Here is a 21719-nt window from a genome sequence, read left to right on the forward strand (position 1 = left end):
AAACATGAAGTAGTGCAATCATTTCATTAAATAAGGGACTACTACTATATCACTAAGCGCAGTTGGCTTCTTTCATGTGTGGTGCCAGAAAATTTTGACCGGCTGGGCAGGAGCCAAATACTGATAAATTAGGGTTGACATATAAAGTTTGAGTTTGACATGCAGATATTTCCCTGCACTCTCCAGAATTCCTTTGTATTTCTTTCACCTTTTCTCATTGATATTGTACGTCTTATTTTTCCCTTCCACCATTTTTCTCTGCTTGTATTAACCCCGTTACCCCGCTCTCTGTGTTTTGAAAAACACTTCTGCGTGCACGGGTAATCCGTTCACCAAATCTTCTGATTAAAATTCTCTCTATCCCCTCCAGTCTAGAAAAAAGTAGTGAAAGTAACCGATGTCGTCACCTGTTGTAAAGCCTCTTGGCTATCATTAGCCTTACTGTGCATAAAGTGGACTTAAAACACCAACTCAATCAATCTATCTTTCCTGTGTGAATCTTGATATGGCCTCCCTACTTCTCTCATTTGTGTGTCCCTTCCCTGATGCCTTTCAATTGCTCAGTATTTACTTCGCTTTGTACAGTCATGGACACTTCTGGGTTGTAACGATTCCATTGAAAGTTAATGGAATTGTTATAACCCAGAAGTGTCCGTGACTGTGCAGGGGATATTTTATCTTATCCCTTTAAATTAAGAAGACATTTATCATAGCCCATACTTTATTAGTTGAACGACATATTACATTAATTGATTTGATTTATTTGTTGTATTTAACGTCGCTTTTCTTCCACTTTTGGCTAATCGCGAAGACGTGGATGAATTGTGATAAGATGAAGCAGACGAAGTGACAATCACAAACACACATGGGCAGATCACAAAACCACAAAAAAACTCCATGTATTATCCGTACCAGCTAACTGTAGACCAGGTGAACGAGAACAAGTCTGTGCGCAACTAGTGACGCGAGACGGCTCCACCAATGAACAGTGAGAGAAACGAGATTGTATAATGGGTGACGGGAATTTTCCCGCTTTCCTCCTTCGATATGCAGCGTTGCAAACGTTTGAAAAAGGATAGTACCGAACGCACATGGCAAACGGACCGTATTTTTGTCTCCAGGTCTAGGGGGGTGCGGGACAGAATTTTTTGGGTGAGACGGGAATTTTTTTAAATCCCGACATTCGGGACGGGAAATGTTCAAAATTTCCCGAAGCTCTGGAAATCTCGAATTCTACACGTCATTTTTACTTTAAGTGATTGTTTTCGCATTTCTGGTACAAAAACGAACAATTTTCGATATTTTCCAGACATTTACAATGCAGAAAACGTCGAGAATTAACGACTTTTAAAAATGACCATTCGGTATTTCCCGACTGCTCGGGATCCCGAAAAGTCGGGAATTCATTTCCCGAAGTTGGGATCGGGACGGGAATTTTTTTCCCCTATCCCGATCCCGACTTTTCGGGATCCCGCACACCCCTATCCAGGTCCGTACGATTGGTTTAAGAATTTCTTAGGGAAAAATTAGGGATAAAACTGCAAGAGCAAATTTTGACAAGCCGTGCATTTAGCGTACTGGCTAAAGTCTGGACCGTACATCCGTACATGTAAAGTAAGGACTGTACGGTTGGCAACGCTGCGCTTTCACCACTCGAATTTCCTCCTCCTTCTCTGCCGATATGCGCGGCCCTGCTCTACAGTTAGCTCGGACAGGGTATAGGATTGTACTGGCTGTGAGTCCAGACGCCATAGTCTCGTTAGTCTGCTAAATGCAGTCCAGGGTGTACCACGTGGAACACAGTCTGACATTGGGTTGGTAGATTAGAGTATAAATTCATGATGTAATTATTGAAATATGGGTCGAAATCCGTTTTCCCTCCAAAATTCGCTTTCCCTCTGTAATCAGTTATCCTTCGAGAACCTGTCTTGCCTCCGTAATTCTTCTCGCTCCGAAATCCGGATTGCCTCCGAAAAAATCCGGATTCCCTCCGAAATCCAGATTTTATCCGAAATCCGGATAGTATATTTTCCGAATCCGGATTTCAAATTTTCCGGATTCCGGATTTTTTTGACCATCCCTAGTTCTAACGCCTCGACTCGTTCCATGCATTTTGGTAAATTAACAATAGATTATGAATTATCTGTTACGAATAAAAAAGGCTAATTCCAAAAGGGCCGAAAACGTTGATAAATTAATCCTTTTTAAAGACGATAATTTGGAATTTCCCAAATTGGGAAAAGGACAGGAAATAATTTTCTGAGGTTGGGATCAGGATGGGAATTTTTATTTCCGATCTTGGTACCGACTTTTTGGGATCCTACACGCCCTTAAAACATGTGGTTGTGACTTGCAAGAAAGGAAAGGAGAAGCGATGCAACATTCTCATCTCTATTTTCTTAAAGGCAACTATCCGACAAGGAATACTGTATACTTCTACCACAGTGATTGAGGTGATAATAATTACACTGCTGGACAAAATAAACTGGACACTTGCATTTTTGTGATAACGCATAAATTTAGTAGTGCTGCGTAATTCATATAATAATTTGTTCTCTGTTGAATATATTCAGGTTTTCTTATTTCCAATAATTTCTGCAACATTTAGTTAGCCTCCGAAGCAGAATTGTTAATAAGTTAAATTAGAATAAAATAATAAATAATTGCAATTCAGATGTCAAATATTAAGGTGTCCGGGTTTTTTTGTCCAGCAGCATATATTCGACATCCAACTGCAATATATGTATATACTGTGACGTTTTTCCTGCGCGATTTATACTAAAGAAGTATTACGTCATATTTTGCGTAGGAAAGCCCTCACATTTCCTCCTTCGTAGTACGCCTTGCGTCATGCTTGCTTTGTTGGTTGTGCCAGTCGCCGCTAGGTGTCTCCACCTATCTTTGCCCTGAGCTGCATTCACGAACGTGTATGCTGAATCAGTTCCGATCCGACCGACTACCACGTAACAGCCAAGTCCTCGCAGGGAAACGAGCGAGAAAAAGAAGGAGGATGACGTGCGATTAGCGTGGAACGGTGTCTCGCTGGACGAGACTTGCTTTTTTTGGATCCTAATTGCACCTGCTCCTTTTAGACTATATCTCCGTACTTCGTATAATTACCCGAAAGTGGATTGTACTCGCAAACTTCGGATCTTGAAGTTAAGTAGTGGAAAGATTACATTTCTTGTGAGGAATCAAATACGCGTGTTCGGAGTCCAGTTTGACGTGTGCATAGACTGTTTGTCGTATTATACAGGACACACGTTACTACTACTTCTATGGAACGTCTTCATGGAAACCTGATTGTGAGGAAAGTTGAGTTTCGTAATACCAATGTGAGGGAAAAGACGACCGTACGTGAAAGAAGCCAAATCCTATTAGATTCTTCAGTTGCAGAGTTCGATTGACCAGATGGAATGGTTTTGAGTGGAGTATTGAGGTATGTACTGTGTCAAATCCTTCCTTTTGCGCCATATCAAAGATAGTGAAGTGCGTCGGGTTGAAATACTTTGAATCTCCAATTCAAATAATTGGAAGTAAGAAGATATAAGTGTCGGGTTGTGGGAACTATGCAAAAATGGAATTAATCATGTAACTGTTCGGACAGATGCGTCGTCGCCACTATTCGTCGCATATAAAAAGGGTAAAGGAGAATTTCTAATTTTCTTAATGAAATTGAGCAAGGCGTACGCTAGTGTAATTTGTTATTGCGTCTAAAGGGGTGACAGAATGCAATGAGAGATAATGTTTGTCTGGCACGAAAATAATAGTATAATGTAAGAAGAGAGCATCAAAGTAAAATAAGGGGACAAATTGTTACAAGAAGGAATAAGAACCTTTTTTATTGCGAGGTGTTATTGAGAAATTTAACTTGTTAAAGATATTTGATATTACGTGATTATATGGTTTGGTTGAATAGATTCTTGTTCATTGTCGTAATTGTAACGACCTAATGTAAGAAACTATGGAGTAAACGGGAGGGAGAAATAATTGTTGAACCTATTTTTGGAAATAATCTTGTGCTATTTAAAAGACGGGTTTCTCGTTAATAATTGCTTTGATGTACATGTTTTCTTGTTGGGACGTTAATCATTCTTCGTTGCGAGATTAACGCAATAAATTCTGACTTAAGGTCACAAATGAACTTTACTCTCTCTCTTTTTGCCTTTTTTTTTGTTTTTGAAACCTTGCTTGTTAATAAAGAACGAGAGATTACTAGTGTTAAATGAAAAGATGAATTGATTGATCAGAGTGGTACGCATTTATCTTTTTGTGACGTTCAGCGTACACACCCGTACATGAATATACGCATGTATATATATATATATATATATATATATTGAAAGATCGACATAGTGTGAAATTTTCCACGATATTCTGTGACTATATATTTATTATATACTTTGTTTTTGCTTAGCGTTTTGGGAGGGTCTCATATATTTAAACGCGTGCACTCCACCCCCCTTTATTCATTGGTTCTCAATAGAGACTGAGGCGGTAGCGATAAACGCTGGCCATTAACCTCAACACTTTTGTGACTTTCGTAACTGGTTTGTTGTTATTCGTTTCTACGAACGTACGATAATTGATCCCGGACCTTCTGCACGTTTCCAAAAATAACTTACCTTATCTTTTCTTACGTACGCAACAACCACGTTACAAAGTTCCTGGTATCAGAGCAGGTTATTTTTTTTATAACTTACACAGTCGAAATTTGCAAAAATTTTTTTCCCTTCCGGATATTACTATTTTTGGTAGTATTGGTGCTACGATAACTCTGGTTCATACCTGTTTTCCTTGCATAACAATTTTTTTTTTGCTTTGCTAATTTTTACCCCCCCCTCCTTTTTTTTTTTGCGTTCCTTCCGTGTAAAATTTTTGAGAAAGCGTTGCCACATAGGAATTTTTTGGGTTTACTGTTTCTACTTATCTCACTGGATATTTTGATGTTGCACCTTTGCAATTGTCTTGTCACTTGGTTACTATTGGCCTTTTTTTTGTTCGGGCTCTTCCCTTGTGGACCTTTTGGATATCCTATCCAAGTGATAAATATAATGTCGCTTCCTCCCCAAGGCCATTTGCATGGGATTGGGTCGGTTTCTTTTCCCTTCCCGCCCGTTAACATACAACCTTCACCATTTTTGCAGACCCCAAATCTTCACACACCTAGGGAACTTTTGTTGCCTCCCGATTATTCACATATTACAAATTACATCAGATATACGACAGCTGTAGATCTTTTACAGGTATTACCACCGACGGATGGTTCGGACCCCGATCAGTTGTTTCATTTTTTGTTAAATCTCCACAAAATTTTTAAATTAAACCTTCTAGATTTAGAATCCTTATTACTGATGGCATTTGCATCCACACGGGGACCCCTCCGGGAAACTTGGTTTGATTCTCTTACTGAGAAATTCCCATGGCCAACGTTTAGACGCATTATGTGGTATCGCTTCGTCCCTTATCCCAAAATGCAAACGTTGCTAGATAAATACCTCCTTCGTCCTCAGCGAACTGGGGAAATGCTTTCCACTTACTTGAATGACATTTATGATGTTTATCACGTATTACCCGTGGACTGGTCTGAATCTAGCCTCTTGGAATACGTGTTATTGAATTTACAAGATACCACCCGCTTGCATTTAATGGGCTTTGATCGACCGACTTCCATCACTAGTTTTATTTGTTTGTCTAGGGAGCTATGGCCCATGGAATTACGTCGACAGGACCACCACGAGGAAAACTGCATTTTACACCCTATTGATTCTCATCTCCCACAGTCTCTACCAACTTTACCTGTATTCACTTCTTCTTCCCCTTCCTTGGAATGTTCAACGAAACCTGATGATCTACCCTTTAATGTCGTTTCACGGCATAATACTAACTTATTGAATATCGAGCCTTCTCCTATTGATAAGGATCGTTCTTCACCGTTAGAGACTACCAATATAACTCATATCGAACACCCTTTGACGATTACTAAAAAAGTCATGCCTATTATTCATGCCACCTTGAATTCCACACCGAGTCGTCTTCTTGTCGATTCCGGAAGCTCTGTGTCCCTAATTGCGAGGGGATTTTTAGCCACCTTACGTCCTGTACCATCTATTGTTCAGGACATTAGTCGTACGTTGCAAACTGTTAACAATCAATCTATATGCCTCGACTCACATGTGATTTTGACATTGAAGTTACAGGGATTGTCTTGGAAATGGACCTTTTGAATTTCGGACACTTTACCTTTTCCCGTTATTCTTGGCTCAGATTTTTTTTTCACATTCAAAGGGTACTATTTCCTTCGACCAGTTAGTTGTTTCATTTCCCTATTCAAATGATCCTATTCCTTTCGCCTCTTCGGTCCCTCAGATAAAGAAACATCAGGTACGACTTATTGAGGAAGTTAGTCCCTCTCCAACTAATAACTTGTCTACCAGCATTACTAGTTTATTACAGGAATATGAGGATGTTGTCACAGAACGCGTGGGTACTTGTACGCTGGAACCCGTTTCTATTCCCCTAATTACTAATGTTCCTTTTCGCTCAAAACCATTTCAATTAAACCCCACCCAAACAAACATTTTACGTCAGCAAATTCAGGAGTTGTTAGACCAGAAAATCATAGAGGAGTGCGCCTCCCCTTATGCATCCCCTTGTTTCCTTGTAGATAAGAAAGATGGCGGTCATCGCCTTGTTTGTAGTTATAAGCATCTTAACCGGCTTATTGCCTATGACGCCTTTCCACAAAGCCGTATAGATTTGATTTTTCAACATTTACAAGCTGCTAAAGTATTTTCTTGCTTGGATCTTTGCAAAAGTTTTCACCAGATAAGACTAGATGAACCTAGTAAAGACTTAACGGCATTTGTCACCTCTTTTGGCCAATACCGCTATACTAGGGTTCCGTTTGGTATCAATCTTGGTACCCAATTATTGACTCGTGCCTTGGACAAAATATTGGGTCCCTTTAAATATAAATTCCTGGTCAATTACGCTGATGACGTTTTGATCTTCAGTCCCGATGAAAAGACTCATTTGATTCATCTTAAATTGGTGTTACAGGCATTTCGTGAGGCCGGCCTAACTGTAAATCCCGTTAAATCCAAATGGATGCAAACGGAGGTTAAATATTTGGGATATATTTTGCGCGAGGGACAACTTGTGTTAGATCCAGATCGTATTTCAGCAATTCAAGATATGCCCTCTCCTAGGAACGTCAAAGCCGTTCAGCGCGTTTTGGGCTTATTGGGATATTATTCGCGCTTTATTCCATCGTATTCTGATATTACCTCCTTCTTAACAGACAAAAAGAAAAAGGGTCTTCCCTTTACGTGGTCTGAGAGCGATCAACAACAATTTGATCATCTTAAACAGGTTTTTCTTAAACATACCGTTTTGGCTTTGCCCGATTTTTCACGGGAATTTGTTTTGCAATGCGATGCTTCAGGATTGCCTCTGGGAGCTACCCTGAACCAACGTATGCCAGATGGATCATTACGTCCTATTGCCTTTGCTTCTCGCAAGCGTACTGACATAGAACGTCGACAATCCATATACGAGGCCGAATGTTGTGCCATTGTTTATGGATTTAAAAAGTTTGAAACATACCTCACCGAGAAGCATTTCACTCTCCAGACGGATAATCAGGCACTTTCCTGGCTTTTACGCCATCCTGAGCAATACGGCAAGTTTGGTCGTTGGTTGCTTTATTTGTCACGTTTTTCTTATTCTGTAGAACATATTGCTTCTCGCCTAAATCCCGTTGCTGATTGCTTATCTAGAATGTATTCACCGGATGAATTCCAGATTTCTCCTCAATCCATTACCTCTCTTGCTTGTGCTGCACCAAAATTCCAAATTATTCCCTTTAGCAAATCGGACATTCTAGATCTTCAACACAAAGATTCTATTCTACTTCCAATTATTCAGAAATTGCAAACGGGTCAATCCTATAAGTATTATGCTCTTTATAATAACTTACTCGTCTGGCAACCTCCACGTTCTAAGTTCTCATTGGTTGTCGTTCCTCACACTCTTCAACATCTTATTTGCCGTTACTACCACGATACCCCCGTGGGAGGTTCACACTTGGGTGTTCAAAAGTGTACCAAGAAAATTATGAGTATATTTTGGTGGCCATCATGTATTCAAGATATTAAGACATATGTTAAGTCTTGCGACATTTGTCAAAAGGCCAAATTAGTTATACGTAAACCTCCTGGTTTTTTATCATCGGAGATCATCAAACATCCTTGGCGACGACTGTATATTGACCTTGTTGGTCCTTTGGTACGTTCGTCCAAAGGAAATTCCTACATCTTGGTAGTGGTTGATGCATTTTCCAAGTGGGTTTCTCTTTATCCTCTTCGGGGACCCACATCCAATCAAATAGTGGAAAAGTTTCGGTCTTTGTTTCTGGTGTTTGGGGCGCCGTGTGAATTGGTATCTGATAATGCATCATATTTTCGATCTCGCTATTTCAATTCCTTCTTGTTTGAGTCTCGAGTCAAACATATATATACAAGCTCCTACTATCCAAATCCTTCATTGGCAGAACGCTTTATCCGTAATCTCAAGGCCTCTCTGATCGCCTATCACTCTGACGACCATACCAAATGGGATGTCCATTTAAATGCAATTTCGTTTGCTTTCAATACTGCGGTACAGGATAGTATACAAACTACTCCAGCACAGATTTTGTTTGGACGTGACATCGACGGCCCTATGAATTTTTTTTGGGAATTCAAATCTGATTCTGAATTAGCTGGTCCTCCTTCCGCTGATCGTGCAAAATGTTGGGCGCAAGCCTTCCATCATTTACAAAAAGCATGGCTAACGCGGCGTAATAGATACGACCCTAAAAGGCAACCTTCCTCCTTTAAGGTTGGGGATTTAGTTCTTTACAAAACCTTTCCCCAAAGTAATGCCTTTCAGAAAGTCACTGCAAAGCTCCAACAACGTTGGACAGGCCCTGCTAAAGTTTTTAAGGTTTTGGGTCCTGTAACTGTTCTATTAGTCGATCCAGAAACTGAGGTTTTCCTCCGGAAGGTACATATTTCACATGTTAAACCGTATTATCTGCGAGAGGAATCTTCATTAGAGGTGGACTTATCAGACTCCCAGATGGCTTCCCTTTTGTACCCCAACCGAGAGCAGAATCCTCACCGTTCTTCCCGCCCATTTCAACCATTATACTGTACCTTTTACCGCCGAATTGGACACTCTGCTTCACATTGCCGACGTCGTCCCCCTACCACCCGTTACTCTTCTCATGACCCAGTTCCTCGCATCTAAGAAATGCATGGAATACCACAACTTTGGATTTTGTATTTTGCTTGGGTATTTGACTTAGAATCTTAACTACATTGAAGATATATATATTTTATGCCATTTTGGTGTATACATGATTTCTATGTTAATTTTTTTGTTATGTTGTAATTTAGCTTATGGTAATATTTTGTCTTTTTTTTGCTTAATGTTTCTTGTCAGATCTAAAATCATGATTCATTGGTAAATAATTCTTATTGCATATTACTTAAGGCAATTTTTGGTATATATGTAGGATGACTGTTTTAATCACCAATTGTAATTGATGCTCCTATCTCTCATTGTATTCCCCTCTGTTTATGTTTCCTCTCCTCTTTCCTATCCTTTTTTTTTCTTCTCTTCCATTATTCTCTTCTAATTCGCTTTTTTTCTGTTTATTTTTCATGTTTATTGAGGAAACATAAATATCTTGGAATCATCATTTGACGCATTAAAATGGAATCACAACTACCATATTACTCTCTAGGAGTACTGATTTGATTGTAAAACGTCTTCTCTTTTTTTTTGAGAAATTCTCCACATTATAGTGTTTATTTGGACCTTTGTTTTCTACTTACAGGTGTTGTTTAACGGGTATCTTTGTATTGAGTGTATTGTGAAACCTGCATGTTTAATTTGATGTAATGCCCTTTTAAATGGCACATATACTCAGATATCAGGTAAAGAATATTCTTATTTGTAATGTTCACTTTCATCCAGTATGGTCATTTCATTATTACGATTGCAATCGACTTTTCATGCTTACCTTTTTCGCAATCATTTTTATGGACTATTTATTCATCTTATTATCTATTATGTCTAAATTGGTTACCAACATTGTGCATATTTATGTCATTCGTCAATCTAGTCTTAATCTAATCCATTTGTGTGGGATATTTATATTTATATATATTTTTAGGTACTTGTTTGCATATATTCTCACATGCTATGTGTGTTCTCTATTTTTTATTTGTCTTTATGGTTCTTTACAACACATACATTTGGGTATTTCTTCTTTGATTAAGGGGAATTTCTTTATATAGATATTAGGTGCTCTCGAAATGGTATATTTGTGTCTTGTTGGTTCATGTGCCTTTCTTGCCAAATAATTATGGTTGTGCTTATCATATATATTTGTTCTTTTATATTTGTTAGCCGGGGGAGTTTGTGACGTTTTTCCTGCGCGATTTATACTAAAGAAGTATTACGTCATATTTCGCGTAGGAAAGCCCTCACATTTCCTCCTTCGTAGTACGCCTTGCGTCATGCTTGCTTTGTTGGTTGTGCCAGTCGCCGCTAGGTGTCTCCACCTATCTTTGCCCTGAGCTGCATTCACGAACGTGTATGCTGAATCAGTTCCGATCCGACCGACTACCACGTAACAGCCAAGTCCTCGCAGGGAAACGAGCGAGAAAAAGAAGGAGGATGACGTGCGATTAGCGTGGAACGGTGTCTCCCTGGACGAGACTTGCTTTTTTTGGATCCTAATTGCACCTGCTCCTTTTAGACTATATCTCCGTACTTCGTATAATTACCCGAAAGTGGATTGTACTCGCAAACTTCGGATCTTGAAGTTAAGTAGTGGAAAGATTACATTTCTTGTGAGGAATCAAATACGCGTGTTCCGAGTCCAGTTTGACGTGTGCATAGACTGTTTGTCGTATTATACAGGACACACGTTACTACTACTTCTATGGAACGTCTTCATGGAAACCTGATTGTGAGGAAAGTTGAGTTTCGTAATACCAATGTGAGGGAAAAGACGACCGTACGTGAAAGAAGCCAAATCCTATTAGATTCTTCAGTTGCAGAGTTCGATTGACCAGATGGAATGGTTTTGAGTGGAGTATTGAGGTATGTACTGTGTCAAATCCTTCCTTTTGCGCCATATCAAAGATAGTGAAGTGCGTCGGGTTGAAATACTTTGAATCTCCAATTCAAATAATTGGAAGTAAGAAGATATAAGTGTCGGGTTGTGGGAACTATGCAAAAATGGAATTAATCATGTAACTGTTCGGACAGATGCGTCGTCGCCACTATTCGTCGCATATAAAAAGGGTAAAGGAGAATTTCTAATTTTCTTAATGAAATTGAGCAAGGCGTACGCTAGTGTAATTTGTTATTGCGTCTAAAGGGGTGACAGAATGCAATGAGAGATAATGTTTGTCTGGCACGAAAATAATAGTATAATGTAAGAAGAGAGCATCAAAGTAAAATAAGGGGACAAATTGTTACAAGAAGGAATAAGAACCTTTTTTATTGCGAGGTGTTATTGAGAAATTTAACTTGTTAAAGATATTTGATATTACGTGATTATATGGTTTGGTTGAATAGATTCTTGTTCATTGTCGTAATTGTAACGACCTAATGTAAGAAACTATGGAGTAAACGGGAGGGAGAAATAATTGTTGAACCTATTTTTGGAAATAATCTTGTGCTATTTAAAAGACGGGTTTCTCGTTAATAATTGCTTTGATGTACACGTTTTCTTGTTGGGACGTTAATCATTCTTCGTTGCGAGATTAACGCAATAAATTCTGACTTAAGGTCACAAATGAACTTTACTCTCTCTCTTTTTGCCTTTTTTTTTTGTTTTTGAAACCTTGCTTGTTAATAAAGAACGAGAGATTACTAGTGTTAAATGAAAAGATGAATTGAGTGATCAGAGTGGTACGCATTTATCTTTTTGTGACGTTCAGCGTACACACCCGTACATGAATATACGCATGTATATATATATATATATATATTGAAAGATCGACATAGTGTGAAATTTTCCACGATATTCTGTGACTATATATTTATTATATACTTTGTTTTTGCTTAGCGTTTTGGGAGGGTCTCATATATTTAAACGCGTGCACTCCACCCCCCTTTATTCATTGGTTCTCAATAGAGACTGAGGCGGTAGCGATAAACGCTGGCCATTAACCTCAACACTTTTGTGACTTTCGTAACTGGTTTGTTGTTATTCGTTTCTACGAACGTACGATAATTGATCCCGGACCTTCTGCACGTTTCCAAAAATAACTTACCTTATCTTTTCTTACGTACGCAACAACCACGTTACAATACATATACATACATATTTATTCTGGAACGATTCAAGGGAGACTCTGTAAAAAAGGTAAAATCTCTCGGTCAAGCGATAATTTACAACACAAGGTAACATTCCACAAAAAGCAGAAACACATGACGTCAGGAGACATGGCATTCTTCGATACTACCAGGTTCAAGCCCGTCATTGGCTGGCAAATACGGACTCAGGACTCCGTACTCTGTCGCCTGACGTCCACACAACCGCTTGGCCGAGAGGTAAGATGTACGTCGTCTACATCCCTTGAAATCATTCCACTCCCTGTCAGCGAGATTGTATGGGGACCATAAACGTAACCTAGCTCTACCATCAGACCCCTAAAGCGTTCACAGTAACGATGATCCCCGTAGTTTAAGTAATTGAAACCAGTGAACGCATCAATATATATATATATATATATATATATATATATATATTACAGGGGTATAGATAGAACCTCGTAAGGTTTAAGGCGATTCAGTTCCAAAACTTTCTCTTGGTAGACAAAGGTTAGCATTAGTGCGGGGCCAAAAATGGAGAGCAACTGTCTTCCAAATCTGCCACTGTTTAAGCTGCTGTTTTTTTTGGGGGGGAGGGGAGTGATGTCGAGACATATTTTATCACTCGACTCCTCTGTTGCAATGTATGAACGTTGTGTTTGTGCCGAAACCATCTCAGTATGTGTATGTGTGTCCGTTTCACGAAGCTGTTATACAATGGACAATCCATTCGAATGTGTTCTCCCAGGTTTGGATATGATCCTTTACGGTGTTGTCGCCTGTCTTCCGAAACTTAACCTTAACAAAAATCCTAATTTTCCAACCTTGTGACTTGGATCTTCAAGATTTAGGAAGAATTCAGACCGAAGGCACACACACGTCGTTTGCAATGAGTGACCCAATCAACATAAACTTTTCACACCGTAGCGGCACGACAAGCTGCACAAGCCCGTGTTTGATTTGTGAAATCCTCAAGCGACACGTATATCTTGTAGCTTCGGTGTGAAACCTGGTGGGCAGTGATGTGCTGTAGACTATAAGTTTACGTCTACATGCGTTGTCTACGCGTAATCTACACAAATATTACATTGACTTATAGTGTACATAGTCTACTGTAGACAATGCAAACAACAGGGAAGAAAAAAATCCCAGTGCTCTTTGAAAGACAAAGTATTTTTTTCTTCAAACATGTTGATAGTCTGGGCCTATAACCAACTTAAGACCATCTAACGGAATCAAAGTTATCGAATTTTCACTAACGAGGGTATACTGGAAGAAAAAAAAATAACAGCCATAGTGAAAACTGACATTATATTTTACACTGACAAAAGAGAAGGCTAAAAATATGCTTTTATCTACTTACTGCTTAGGAAAGTGCATGTGTCAGCAGATTTTTCCACGTGTGAAATGGGTGGAAATAGAAGTAAAACAAATCTTGTCATTCTACGGACATCGCATTTTCTTTTTGGTATGTCTCCATGAGAAGCATATGATGTACCTGAGGATTATTTAATATCCTCTAGTTTATAAGGGGTACGGAGGCCTTCCCGCGAAAAAACAACAACTTAAAAACACTGAGTTTTAGGCCGTTTAGATTTGAAAATGTTAAATTTCCTCGCTTAAGTAAACAAATATTAATTAGTATATTGGTTGTCAGTTTCAAAAGAAGCAAAACAGTACGATTATTGCATTTTGCATTTCATTATTTTTTTATTGATACAATACACGTATTACTTTAAAAAAGTTACGGTACAATAGTAAGCTTCAGAAATTTTAGAAAAAATAAATTGAAAAGTTCTTTGATGCTTTAACAGCAACTGTTGACTCAACACAGTCATTTTACGTTTATCTTTCTTCAAACTGTACACATCAATCAAATCGTCTAAGTTATTTTTTTTAACAACATCTGATTCAAAGTATAAGATCATTAAATTGTTCAATCTCTCTTGACCCATTGTGCAACGCAACCAGTTGTGGTTTCGCCTCATAGCAGAAAATGTCCTCTCACAAATGGCACTATTTGATGGCAGGGGGGAGCAATTTTCCAAAGAATGCTAAAATTTTTGTATGTTTCTGTATGTTTGTTCAAAACTGTGTCCACTATCTTTGGAACAACATTCTTCAAAGGCGCACTTATCAAACTCAAACCTAAACATTCCATTCCATTTCTTAAAATTGTCATTTCTGCCTTCAACATTGTTGTGTCAATACCAGGAATGGAGTAAATCTAATTGAAACGTGCAGCTTCTTCTTCATCATCACCCAGAGGAATAAATCTTTCACTGGCTTTAGCAACTTCAAAAGTTTCACCACTAAATCTACTTTTCAGTTCGGCAATCAAAATATCCAGCAATGAATAAAAAAAACAAAAAACATTTGTATTTTTTCTTTCAGTTTTCTTCACTTTCAAATGTAGAAAGTGTTTCAGCAGATGTCTCTCTTCTTTGGTTCTCTGGCCAACTGAAGAACAAACCAGATAAACATCTAATTTGTTTCATATCAGTGTAGGCCGTTTTGGATTTGTACCTTCTTTCATCTCACCTCCACCTTCAAAAATGTTTAGACCTACTTATTTCTTAACACCCTTTATTCCATTCCATTTTCTGTCCTAAGTGTTTTCGTTTCGCTGGGACTAAAGCTACGAAATCACTCCGTTGGCTACACTGGAACTTTGAGCTATTGAGGGAAGGGGGAGATATTCAGAAAATACTGATAAACATACAATGAAATCCAACGATTTTATAGCTGAAAGCAGGGCTTTCTTTATCTAAGTTACCTCCAATAGCTTTAGCCTTTTCTTCTCTGTCACTTTGTTTCAGAAAGAAAGAACGAATGTCAGTCTTAGTATTCTGCTTTTTACTCATTGTTACCTGGTTTGTAGTAGTGATGGGCACCATCGACTAATTTCCACCATCGACTAATTAGTCGTTAGTCGAAACAAAATATCGACTAATTAGTCGAAAAAATTAGTCGACTACTTTTTCGACTAATATTAGTCGAATTAGTCGTTTGACTAATATTAGTCGAATTAGTCGTTCGACTAATATTAGTCGAAAAAGTAGTCGACTAATTTTTTCGACTAATTAGTCGTTCGACTAATATTAGTCGAATTAGTCGTTTGACTAATATTAGTCGAATTAGTCGTTCGACTAATATTAGTCGAATTAGTCGTTCGACTAATATTAGTCGAATTAGTCGTTCGACTAATATTAGTCGAATTAGTCTTTCGACTAATATTAGTCGAATTAGTCTTTCGACTAATATTAGTCGAATCAGTCGTTAACGACAAATATTAGTCAAAGTGGAACTATATATTTTTCTTATTATTTTCAAATTCCTCCACTCTTGTGCTGAGCTGAGCCAGGCTAAATTGGACTGTTTATAAACGAATGTTTACACACACACACACACACACACACACACACACACACACACACACACACACACATATATATATATATATATATATATATGTATATATATATATATACATATATATATATATATACATATATATATATATATATATATATATATATATATATATATGTGTGTGTGTGTGTGTGTGTGTGTGTGTGTGTGTGTGTGTAGGCGCACAGAGAATAGACCCGGGATCTCTTCATTACAAGGTCACGCATGAGAACATTGAGAACAGTCTCTGTGGCCCGAAACGTTGAGTTGTGTACTCACGATGTCAGTCACCATCAAGGTTCCGGCTTCAAATAAAGACGTAAAGAAGACATAGGCAGGCCCATAGACGGGAATTATCATGTGTCTTGGGTGGGGGGGGGGGGACAAATCCTAATTGGAACAAAGAAAAGATGCGAAATGTTGTTTGTTGGAGTGTCAGATGTGACCGATAACTTTACTATAGTAGTATTACAGTTAGACATACAATTATAGAGATGCTACATTAAATATATATATATATATGTGTGTGTGTGTGTGTGCGTGTGTAGGCGCACAGAGAATAGACCCGGGATCTCTTCATTACAAGGTCACGCATGAGAACATTGAGAACAGTCTCTGTGGCCCGAAACGTTGAGTTGTGTACTCACGATGTCAGTCACCATCAAGGTTCCGGCTTCAAATAAAGACGTAAAGAAGACATAGGCAGGCCCATAGACGGGAATTATCATGTGTCTTGGGTGGGGGGGGGGGGGGGCAAATCCTAATTGGAACAAAGAAAAGATGCGAAATGTTGTTTGTTGGAGTGTCAGATGTGACCGATAACTTTACTATAGTAGTATTACAGTTAGACATACAATTATAGAGATGCTACATTAAAATCTAAAGTAACGGAACAAATCAATCTCACTGATAGATACCTCGCATACGTCGTACAGCTTCATGTTTGATGTTTACATATATTCTTAGAAGTATTCTAATAGTATTCTAATAGTACTGTATTCCTTAACAGTGTTTTCAAATTTCCTTTAATCAACAGTGGAGGCGAGTTCTTGCTCCCATACTATCCAACACATATTGGTCGAAATTTTTAAAGGGGTGTGACCATTATGTGAACCTTTTAAAAATATAGTTCTGATCAGTTAAAAATTATTTATTACGATGTAAACTGCCTTTGGTGCAATATTAGGATGAATGAAATACTAGCGAATAAGTTGAAATTGAATAGTCTAAAACGACAAACATAATTTATTTGTGACAGTAAGCCTTTTTTCGGTATGAAACAAAAAAGTAAGACATTAGTTGTTATTATTTGTGCATTATAGTCGAAATATTACACCTGAGAAAATTTACCAGAGTATTGCGAAACTGTGTCGAAAGATCATGCGCCGCTATAATTGGTTTCGTTCTCTAACGCACCAATGCGACGATTACGAGATGAGAGATTATAAACCATTTTTTTGACTGAAAAAGCAGGGTGCGACGGTTAGTTAGAAGAAACTCGGGACAGGGATTAAAAAGATTTGACTGTCCCAAAAAATGTGGATGTCTGGTAGACTTGCATCAATTGTTATAAAACTACCTGGGTACAATTACCAAATATGGTAGACTGGAGCCTGCCTCTCTCCGCGAACAACCCATTCATTTATGCAAGGACGAAATAAAATTAATTCGTCAATTAGTTTGATAGGTTTTATATAGCATCACATTAAAACATTTCATAATTCGAAGGGGTAAATGCCCTCATCGCCCCTTGATTACGCGGATCTACATGGCTTTCTTTGTGAGTTTCGATTCACTAATATAACCAACCAAAGGTTGGGTATACATCCCCAATACATACAGGCAGCACTCCACTCCAACCAAAGTACAAGGCCAATTCAATTCAGGTAGAATTAATAGGAATAGACATTCCCAGATAGGTTAAGATTAACAGAAATTAGGCCTAATTAGTAAAAGTATGATAAAACATCAAAATATTAAGTAAATAATAAGCCCCAGACCAAAATTCATTGGTTATCAAAAAAAAAAAACCTTTTGTTGATAGATAGAATTCAGAGAGCACATGTTACTTTTCATGCAATTTTTTTATTAATACAGATATTTTCAGGATAATATTTGTGCAAGCACAAATTAACTTGCTTTCCCTGAAAATAACTGCAAGTCACAAGTATTAGTACAAATAAACCACAAAAACATCAAAAAATCGATGTTTTTGGACAAAAGACAATCGGTCTCACAGCACCAGAGCCATCTGGTGAGAGTCAGTGGAACTAGCCCTGACTAGACTGCCATCTATTGGGCTTCTCAAGGTACTTGATAAAGGCAAGTAACCCAAGGTGCTGTGAACCAATCAGATGGCCTCATGGGCGTGGCTACCAGACAATGAGTCTGAGATAGCTTTTAACATGAGAGGAAGCCATCTTGATTCCACTTCTTGCTAACAGTTGGTACAGTTAACATCGCTCCAAGTTTTGGGCCAGAGTAGGCCAGTGGAGAGAGGACAATGGAGTCACCATTGTGTGAAATATCTAATAAGTGCTTGGGAATAGTCCTGTAGTGTATAATATGGACGAATTACAGCACTTGAAGTGCCTTAAAGTGCATGGAACCAATATCCATGAAAATCCTGAAATTCTCAAAACCACATGGTGAGGACAATGAGCCTTCAGGAAACCATGATGCTTTGTATCCAAAGACATCCATAATTAATCGGCACATCCTTTGTGATATAGCTCCCTGAAACAGTTCATTTGCAAGACAATACCCATATGTCTTAAGATACCGCTATATTTTTAGTGTAAATTCACAGAAAATCTCCCCATTTATAGTTGGAGTGAAAAGTGTTTGTTTCAAGGCCCATGTGTGATGAGGTGAATGCAGAATATGTAAGTACCATGTTTTTGTTACCCATTTGTTGGTTCCATATGTAAAATCAAACCTATAAGTTTGTGCAGTGCTTGTATATAGTTAAATGTAACAATACCCCGAATATTAAATGTGTCTTTCCAACATCTTGATTTATCAATTCATATTTGGGCGGGTAAGTCCGGGAAGCGTACCTCTCGCTCCGGAATAACTAGGCTGAAAGTCCCTATGATAAACCAGCAATCATTCCTCGGAATGGATGTTGGTCTACTGGGGACATCCTCCATGTTAATGGTCACTGGAGGACAGCGTAGAGCTGCACGGGGATGGGTGCGTCCAGGTTGCACAGCAGAGTAGTTTCATAGGTTCAATCAAGCCCAGAGTGGGTGAGTAGGTTAGGTTAACCTATCCTATCGTTCGGCAACGTAACCTGGAGGCACGTATCCCTGGACCAGCCGCGTAGACGAAGCCATTCGACTCCCGAATATATCGTCTGTCTTTTGTCTCTCTCGCAAACGCGGATCGCAAGATTATGAGACTCAATACCGGCACTCCCCAAATATGAATACCAGATCAAGGTCGCTGGAACGGCCAGCGGGTCGTGGGTTCCCACCCAACAGTAGTGCAAGTACCAGTAGTAACCCCCAACTTGACCTCATTGTGGCAATGCTCCAGGAGCAAGCGAAAGTCTCTGAAGTGGTTAGTCAGAAACTTGATGCGCAGGGTCAGAAACTTGATGCGCAGGGTCAGAAACTTGAAGCGCAGGGTCAGAAAATTGATGCTCAGGGTAGGGAATTTGCCAAGGCATCGGCGGAAGTAAATAAGAAACTTGAAGCCGTAAGGACGGAATTCCAGGCCAGACTGGACTCCATCCACAATGCCACCACGAAGACCTCAGAATTGTTAACAAAGCAAGTAGCGACCAACACCAATAGAATTAACCAAATAGAGATCCAGTGTAATGACTTAGAGTCAAGGTTAGAAAGGGATTTTACACAAGTGTCAGGCCAGATTTCGCAACTGAGGGAACTCGTTGGCGAAGTGCAAGGCGGTGACAATCAGACCACCACAGCTCAGATTCTAGGGAGGTTAGATGCCCTAGAAAATATATGCAGAGAGCTCACTTGCAGTGACCACATGGTCATGATCGAGAACAGGGTTCTCGAGCAAGTGAGGAAGGAAATGCCGAACTGCCAGGCGGAAGGCCGCAGCTCGCATGTATGCATTTCCGAGGGCCAAGTCACTGAGCAGCGCACCTCCTCACAACAAAGGGTTGGTGAGGAGCAGCTGCCAGCAGAACAAGGGTCTGACAATGCAAGCCTGATGAGGATTCTTGCTTGCCTGAAGGGATGGAGAGACGAATTACTCAGTCCGCCCTTCCGCTCATGTCAGCTACCAAGCCCGTCTCACCTGCACGGAATGTGTCTGTCTACCATGCCTTGCACAAAGCCAAACGAAGACCTAAGGGTTACGAAAGCTCTGACCAGAGTAGTGGCTATGTGTCTCCCCCTAACAAGTACCACCCACTTGGTAACTCCCCGGAATCCAATTCCGAAAGCTCGGACGCCGAAGTCCGCAGCCAGAGGAAGAGGAAGAACCGGAGGAGGAACAAGAGCAAACCTAGGGTTAGGTTTGCTGATCTCAAACAGCTCCCAACCTTTAACGGGCAGGGGAACAGGCTGGCCTCCGATTTTGTGCAGGAGCTTGAGAGAGATCTCACTCTCCTGGAGGTAGATTTGGCGGATGCCCTCCAAATAATCTCGTTCTGTCTACGGGACGAGGCAGGGCAGTGGTACGAGAGGAACGAACGAAAGTTCAAGTCCTACTCGGATTTCAAAAGGCAGTTCCTCTCATATTTCCAAGGGGATGGGTGGAGAGCTTCTTCCCTTGCGAAGGCTCTCAATGAAAGGTACAACCCATCCCAGCATAGATCAGTGCACAAATATTTCTGGCGCCAAGTCAAAATGATTAGGCTTGCGTTGCCAGAAATCGCCGACAACCAGGTTTTCACCCACGTTGTGCAACAGCTGCGCGCAGCTTGAAGGACCAGTTAATCCTGGCTCCCTTCATCTCTCTTCAGGAGGTGGCCAACTCCATACTTCGGTATGAGAGTGTGCAAGTGCCACAATATCCTGAGAGGGAAGTTGCAAGGCCAGCACGACCCAATTATGGGAAAACCACGACTCGCATTAACCGGACCTATGTGAGTCGTGGTCAGGGTGAAGCGAGCGGTTCGTCCAAAAAGGAGGACGCTCACATGTGCAAATCTGCGAGGGGCTCCCGGCCTAAGGAGTACCCGAACAGAAAGGTAGACCGGAGAAAGGGTGGAACGTCCCAGCGTAAGAGTTCCGCCAGCTCACACGGGTCTTCTGAGCATCTCGCTGAGGTGCATCCAAATGTGCACAACCAGGGAAACTAGGTAGGCAACGTCCTGACGTGGGGAAGGGCGATGCCAAACCTAAACCTATCCCACAATGTTCAGATTCATGCAAGCACACTCCACTGATAAATCAATATCAGGCAGTAGGTGACTCAATGTTGTCACGTCTTGCGCAAAGAAAATTCGGGTATCCTGTCCAAAGAGACAGTGATGGTAATTACCACATCGGACTTTGCATATCTGGACAAACCTCAGCGCAGTTGCTCAGTGCTTTGAGAAGGGAAAAGTGTGTTCATAAAAATGTGTTATTAATGGTATCCACAAATGATATGCTCCGAGGGAAGGACACCAACCAGGTGTTCCGGAACCTCCAGGATATCATTTACACCCTAAAGAGGAAAGGTGCTCAGAAGGTCATTGCTCTGACTCCTCCACCAGTTCCCAGGTTAGCCAATGAGAACCGACACAGGTTCTGGGCCATGTATGACTCATTGATTGCAAAAATATTATCCCTTGATCTAACGGTGAAAGCGGCTCCGGCGCCCACCCAGCGTCGAATAACATGGGTACCTGGGGGAAACCCTGGGGGGTAAAGGCGGTCAGGGGCGTGATGCTGATCACATCACCCCCACTCACGACCGGATCAAGAAAGTGTGGGGCGTTACCCCCACACACCCTATAC

The 21719-nt window shown here is 40.0% G+C and overlaps 1 protein-coding gene across 1 annotated transcript in view; it reads left to right on the plus strand.

Annotated features, from left to right (window-relative positions):
* The first annotated feature begins 12589 nt into the window (after window positions 1-12589).
* LOC145992761 (glycerophosphocholine cholinephosphodiesterase ENPP6-like) overlaps window positions 12590-21719 on the plus strand; it is a 123160-nt gene continuing 114030 nt past the window's right edge. The window contains exon 1 of the mRNA XM_083129149.1: window positions 12590-12621. The gene's annotated coding sequence lies outside the window, so the exon portion shown is untranslated. The remainder of the gene's footprint in view (window positions 12622-21719) is intronic.

Source organism: Lepisma saccharinum, chromosome 9, assembly GCF_977018435.1.
Source record: "Lepisma saccharinum chromosome 9, izLepSacc3.1, whole genome shotgun sequence".
In the NCBI taxonomy this organism is placed as follows: Eukaryota; Metazoa; Arthropoda; class Insecta; order Zygentoma; family Lepismatidae; genus Lepisma; species Lepisma saccharinum.